The sequence below is a fragment of the Tupaia chinensis genome, unplaced genomic scaffold (genome assembly GCF_000334495.1).
Source record: "Tupaia chinensis unplaced genomic scaffold, TupChi_1.0 Scaffold000671_2, whole genome shotgun sequence".
Taxonomy (NCBI): Eukaryota; Metazoa; Chordata; class Mammalia; order Scandentia; family Tupaiidae; genus Tupaia; species Tupaia belangeri.
This window is the reverse complement of record NW_006160194.1, coordinates 2418011-2424462: the sequence shown is the minus strand read 5'-3', so window position 1 is coordinate 2424462 and position 6452 is coordinate 2418011. Positions and strand designations below refer to the sequence as shown.

Sequence of the window (6452 nt, the reverse complement as noted above, 5' to 3'; positions counted from 1 at the left end):
CGGAGCCGCCCCGGGCCCGCGGCCAGCCCGCGCCCTCCGCGCAGTTTCCTGGATGCCCGGGGGCCGTGGGCGGGCGCTGTGGGCCGGGGGGTCCAGGAGGGCCTGAAGCTTGTGTGTTGGTGGGATCCCCACTGCTGTCCCAGAATCCCCCAGGGCAGTTAGCAGTCACCTCTGGTGCGGGGACAGCCCGGTGCTTGGGCTTTCTGTGGGTCGGGAGTTTTGTTTGCCATGTTTTGGAGCACAGGAGGCGTCTCAACAAGGACACTGCCTGGCTGCTGGGAGATGGTGGGGTCCTCCCTGGAGGTGGGCATTCTTGGGACTGCCCTAGGCCTGGCTGAGGTGCTGTGCAGAGGGTGTGGCAAGGGCGTGGTGGCCCTTGGTCCCTCTAGCCATTTCTGCAGCAAAACCTGGCTCATGTTGGGTCCCACCTGCTCCATCACTGCCTGGGCTGGGGTGAGAACCAGGGAAGACCCTGTGAGTGGCTCCCTGGAGGGAGGCCAGGTCAGGGCAGCTGGAGCTTGCTGTGACCTCCAGGCCGGTGATTAGCTGGTGGCTGCGGCAGGGTGCCACGCGGTAACCACAAGTCCCTGTCCCAATGAGGAAGCGTGTGTCCACCTGGTACCCTGGTCCAGAGACTGGTGGCAGAGGTACATCCAGGAGGCCCTCCCCTACGAGGGCCTGGGCCACCTCCCGCCTCGGAGCTGGTACCTTCTCTAGGCCCAGGCCAGGAGGTTTCCCTACCCAGAACTCCCTCCACACATGGACCTGGCCACGGCCCCCAGCCCTGAGCTCCCTGCTGGGTATGGCCTGACCCCAGGCTAGGGTAGGGGCTATATCCCCGAGGTGGAGAAGGCAGGGCTGGTGGGGATGGGCCAGGCAGTTACGATCAGCCCAGCCCCCTCGCCCCCACAGCGGCAGGCAGGTCTGAGCGGGCCGTTGTCTGTGCCTGGGCCCACGCCAGCACATCTCCAATCGCTACCTGAGGATGTTGGCAGCAGTGGGCATGGGGGCAGGGAGGCCTGGAGGAATGTGGCGGGCCAGCGCGTGTCCCTCGTGGCTCCATGCCCCGCCGGCTGGCCAGTCGGGGTGGGACGGGATGGGGCAGGCCCTTGTGTTCCTGGGCGTCCGGGCAGCAGCGCCAGGGCCAGTTCCCCTGTCTGGGCTGGCTGGTTCCCTCAGCACTTCGCTGGGGGCTGGGGCCGTGGGACCGCTCGCCGCCTCCCCTTCCAGTTGCTTGGCTGCAGGCGTGCAGCCGCACGGTGGGCAGTGGCCCTGTGGCCACGCCGCCCGGCCTGCCACAAGTCCAACTCTGTCCTGTGAGCTGGGACCTAGAGGACCCAGGCACCCCCTGGGCTGTGTCCAGGCTCCCTGGGGACTGAGGAGGGGTGTCAGCCTGAGGGAAGGGTGGGGTCCTACCCAGGACCAGCCTGGGCCCCAGGGCTCCCTGGGTGGCATGCTAAGAGGGCCTTTCGGGAGGATGGGCCCGTGGAGGGAGTGCAGCTGGTCTGGGCAGTGCGCATCCCTCACCCGAGTGACCTGTCCACGGCCGGCAGAACGCCCCGCCCGGCTGCCCTGCCTTCTGCGGTCTGACCCAGTTTCTGTGGCGGGGCCGTGTCACCGTGGTGCCGTGTAGGGCCTAGGGCTCCACGCCGGTCTGTCTCAGCCTCCCCAGTGTCAGGGATGTGGAGAGGCGGGCAGGCCGGGGGCCTGCCAGCGAGCAGCTGAGTGTACCTGTCCCTGTCCTGGTCCCCGCCAGACGTTCCAGGAGGTTGCTGTCACCCTGGGGTGGTCCTGCGCACGCATGTGTGGTCACACTGCATGTGTGTTCGTGTATGTGACCACTGTGTGTACGCTTTGTGTGTGTGCACATGTGTGTGAGCACGCTGTGTATACATATGTGTGCTCAACCCGTGTATACGCTCACCCTGTGTGTGTGATCACCCCATGTGTACGCTCATCCCATGTGTACGCTCACCCCGTGTATACGCTTACCCTGCGTGTGTGTGATCACCCTATATGTACGCTCACCCCGTGTGTACACTCACCCCACGTGTGTGTGCTCACCCCATGTGTACACTCACCCCGCGTGTGTGTGATCACCCTATGTGTACACTCACCCCGTGTGTACGCTCACCCCGTGTGTACACTCACCCTGCGTGTGTGTGCTCACCCCATGTATACGCTCACCCCATGTGTACACTCACCCCGCATGTGTGTGCTCACTCCGTGTATACGCTCACCCCATGTGTACACTCACCCCGCATGTGTGTGCTCACTCCGTGTATACGCTCACCCCATGTGTACACTCTCACCCCATGTATACGCTCACCCCGTGTGTACACTCACCCCGCGTGTGTGTGCTCACCCCGTGTGTACACTCACCCCATGTATACACTCACCCTGCATGTGTGTGCTCACCCCGTGTGTACACTCACCCTGTGTGTGTGTGCTCACCCCGTGTGTATACTCACCCCATGTATACACTCACCCCCCGTGTGTGTGCTCACCCCATGTGTACACTCACCCCGTGTGTGTGTGCTCACCCCGTGTGTACACTCACCCCATGTGTACACTCACCCTGCGTGTGTGTGCTGACCCCGTGTGTGTTATCACCCTATGTGTATGCTCACCCCATGTGTGCGCTCACCCTGTGTGTGATCACCCTGTATGCATGATCATCCCGTGTGTGCAATCATCCCATGTGTGCGTGCTCACCCCGCATGTGTGTGCTCACCCTGTGCTTGTGCGTACATGTGTGTGCTCACTATGTGTACGTGATCACCCTGTGTGCACGATCACCCCGTGTGTGTGCTCGTCATGTGCTTGTACATGCATGTGTGCGCTCAGCCCATGTGTGTGCACTCACCCCGTGCGTGTGCGTTCACCCTGTGCTTATACGTGCATGTGTGCGCTCACCCCGTGCGTGTGCGTTCACCCTGTGCATGTATGTGCATGTATGCGCTCACCCCGTGCGTGTGTGTTCACCCTGTGCGTGTGCGTACACCCTGTGCATGTATGTGCATGTATGCGCTCACCCCGTGCGTGTGTGTTCACCCTGTGCGTGTGCGTTCACCCTGTGCTTGTACGTGCATGTGTGCGCTCACCCCGTGCGTGTGCGCTCACCCCGTGCGTGTGCATTCACCCTGTGCTTGTATGTGCATGTGTGCGCTCACCACCCCGTGCGTGTGTGTTTACCCCGTGCGTGTGTGTTCACCCCATGCTTGTGCGTGTATGTGTGCACTCACCCCGTGCGTGTGTGTTCACCCCGTGCGTGTGTGTTCACCCCGTGCGTGTGCATGTATGTGTGCACTCACCATGTGGGTATGAGTGGTGCGTGGCGCTGGGTCTGCAGGGGCAGGGCCTGTGCTGGAGTGGGGCTGTACCTCAGAGATGGCAAGGCCGGGCCAGCCAGGAGGGGCCAGCACTCTCCTTAGGAGGCAGGTAGGGGCACCTGCTGGGGCCGGCAGGAGCAGGGAGGCCGGCAGTGGTCCTGCCCTGGGGAGAGGAGGCCCGGCTGCCCAGACAGCCCTGTACTGGGCCCCAGGAGCCTCAGGCGAGGCCGCACCCCTCTGTTCATTGCGGGCAGACCTAGGCTGTAGGTCCCATATCAGTCATGTCTGGTGGCAGGTCTGGGCCGTGGGGAGAGCTGAGGTGAGCCTGGGCTGACCCCTCTCTGACAGGTCAGGAGGCCTGAGATCTTGGGGCTTGGCCTCCCTCACCTTCCTGGGGTCCCCGTGAGGCGAGACCAGGCCTATAGAAGCTCCTGACCTGGCTCCCTGCCTGACCAGTCGGCCAGGTCCCCAAGGCCTTTCTGGGTGGGAGGACCCTTAGGGTGACCCAGGGCTTGGTGTCACTGCAGCAGGTAGCCGTGTGAGGTAGGCCAGGCTGGGGCCTGTGCTGGGGTGTCCCTGAGCTGCCCTAGGTAGGGTAGGGTGCAAGCCTCCCTCTGCTTCCTGCCCCTGAGCCCGGAGCTGGTGTGAGGCCTGGCCTCCTCCCTGCACTCCGGTGCCCACCACCTTCCTTCCCTCCTGGGTGGGCCAGGTGTCTGTGCCTGGCCTGTCTGGCTGCCTAGCTCGTGTGTTGGGGTCTTGCTCGTGGCTTTGCTGTGGGAGTAGGGTAGGGCTGCCGGTGTTCAGGACCAGGCAGGCAGGGCCACCCGAGAACTTGGAAATGGGCGGGACCTTTGAGGGGCAGGTGGCGGAAACCAGGACAGTGTAACAGGAAAGGGGCTGCTAGGAGGTGTGGGGCAGGGGCCGGGCAGGGTCAGTGCTCAGGGAACCAGGACAGGTCAGCTGGGGTGGCGAGGACACAGATGTCTAGGGCCAGGCCCAGGTCCTTGTCCCCCGCACAGGTGACCTAGCCTCCGAGCCATGCTCCAGTCCTCCCTGCCCCAGACCCAGGCCCGAGCCTTTGTCTGAGCCCTGGCCAGAGCTGGTCTCTGTCCTAGACCCAGACCCCAAGATGGTCCCTAGCCCACTCCCAGACCCACAGCACGACCCAGACCTGGGCCCTGAGCTGGTCCCTGACTGACCCAGACCCTGAGCTGTACATATGCACACCCAGACTCACCCTGAGCCAGGTCTCTGGCCAGAATCTGTCCCTGTCACGGACCCAGACTGCGGGCCACAGCTGTAGCGGGGCCTCTGGAGCCCGTAGTCTGCCCCGCACTCTGCCCTAGCCATCTCTGGGCAGTGTGGGGGTGCCTGGAGCCCCTGTGCTGCCCGCTCCTCTGAGGGTTGCAGGTGGTGAGTCGGGACGGGCACACTCGGGGCCTCGTGGGTCTCGCGCATGTGCATGCAGTGTGGGGTCTGTGTCCACGTGGGGTGGCCGGCAGAGGCCTGGGCCTCACCAGAGCTCGGGTTTCAGGAAATGTATCTCCTTGGAGCTCCTGGGGCCTATAGCAGGCTGGCTCTGTGGGGGCTGGTCCCTGAGGCTGAGGAAGGGGCGCTGAGGAGCCGCTGGCCAGGGCGGTGGCCCAGCCATCTGACCAGGCTGCGGTGTCCTGGCCACAGGCTGCTGCCCATTCCTGTCTGGTGCCGGAGGAGGGGTGGGCTAGCTGAGGTCTTTGCCTGAGCTGAAGGGGAGGCAGTCTGGGGCCTAGAGCTGGACCAGGCTGGGGGTCTGCCTGGGTGGGTGGGGTCAGCCCTCTCCCACTCTCTGGGGAACCTGGGCAGGGGTGCCTCCGAGGGGGTGTGCCTCTGGCCACACCCCTAGAGCAGCTAGGACTCCCTGTCCCTGCCTGGGCCTGGCAGGTGGAGAGGGTGCGGGTGCCGCCCGCCCGCCCTGCAGCTCAGGTTCTCCGGGGGTGACTCCCTGCAGCCCAGGTGTGGGGAGCCCAGCTGGCGGGCGATGGGGCCCTCACCGCGGGCGGGCGGCAGGCGCAAGTCCCCGCGGGAGCAGGTAACCGGAGCCCCAGCCCTGGCAAGGGCAGCCGTAATCCTACCTGAGCGGCTGGGGGGGGGGTTCCTGCGGGGCAGGGCGTCCCTCGCACGGCCAGCCGTAATCCTACCTGAGCGGCTGGCGTGGGGTTTCCTGCGAGGCAGGCCTGCCCTGATCTCCCTGCAGCCCAGGAGCCGTGCGGGAGGCCGGGCAGCCTAGGCTCAGTGCCACCGCATGGGAGCTGCTCGCCGTCTGCCCCGGCTTCCACTGTCCTGTCGGCAGCCAGAGGGACTGTTAGCACTCTGGTCCCCACAGTCCCTGCAGCGCTGTGCGGGCCACGTCAGTGGCAGAGGCAGGCGTGGCTTCCATGAGGTGGGCCCACCCTGCCCTAACACTGGCTTGCTTCCCCCTGTCAGGGTCACCCTCTTGGGGGCCTGCTGCACCCCCCCTTACAGCAGCAGCCCACCCTGCCACCCACTCACTGGGACCCTCGGGCCCTGAGCCTTGCTGGGCAAAGCTGTCTGGCAAGCGCCGTGTGAATGAACAGAAGTGACCATGCGAGTGGGTGGGCTGGCCAGGCCGTGGCCCTGAGTGGCCACCCAGGTGACTGGGCGCCTGGGAGGCTCTGCGCAGGGGCTATGCGGACAGAGCTCTGGGGTGGTCTGGGCCATGGGGGACTGGGAAGAGAGGGCAGCTGATGGACACCAGCCTGGGGGCCCTTAGAAGGAGGCGTATAAGCAAGATAGGAGGGGTGAACTGAGGCTGGGGACAGCTGTGCAGGGCCAGGGAGGGTCTAGAAGGGTAACGGACGGTCCTTACTCCAGTGCGTTCCCGGTGGGGCGGCCCCTGGCCCAGGGTGTCCAGGGGGCAGGCGGTCTGTGGAGGGTCCCCAGCACAGGTGTGACTGGGGTGGTGCTGAGGGGGACGAATGTGCTATGGCCCTGAGGTGTCTGTTTGAGGGGCTGTCAGAGGCTTGGGGCGGGAGTCTGGAGGCTGAATGTACTGGACATGGCAGGTGGCAGGTTGGGGACAGGGGGATGCAGGGTGCGGGCGGCCTGTGCGGGGCCCTCAGC

At 65.2% G+C, this 6452-nt stretch overlaps 1 protein-coding gene across 1 annotated transcript in view; it reads left to right on the top strand.

Moving 5' to 3' along the window:
• JAG2 (jagged canonical Notch ligand 2) overlaps positions 1-6452 on the top strand; it is a gene marked incomplete at its 5' end in the record, with an annotated part of 21703 nt that overhangs the window by 494 nt on the left and 14757 nt on the right. The gene's annotated exons all lie outside the window — the stretch shown is intronic.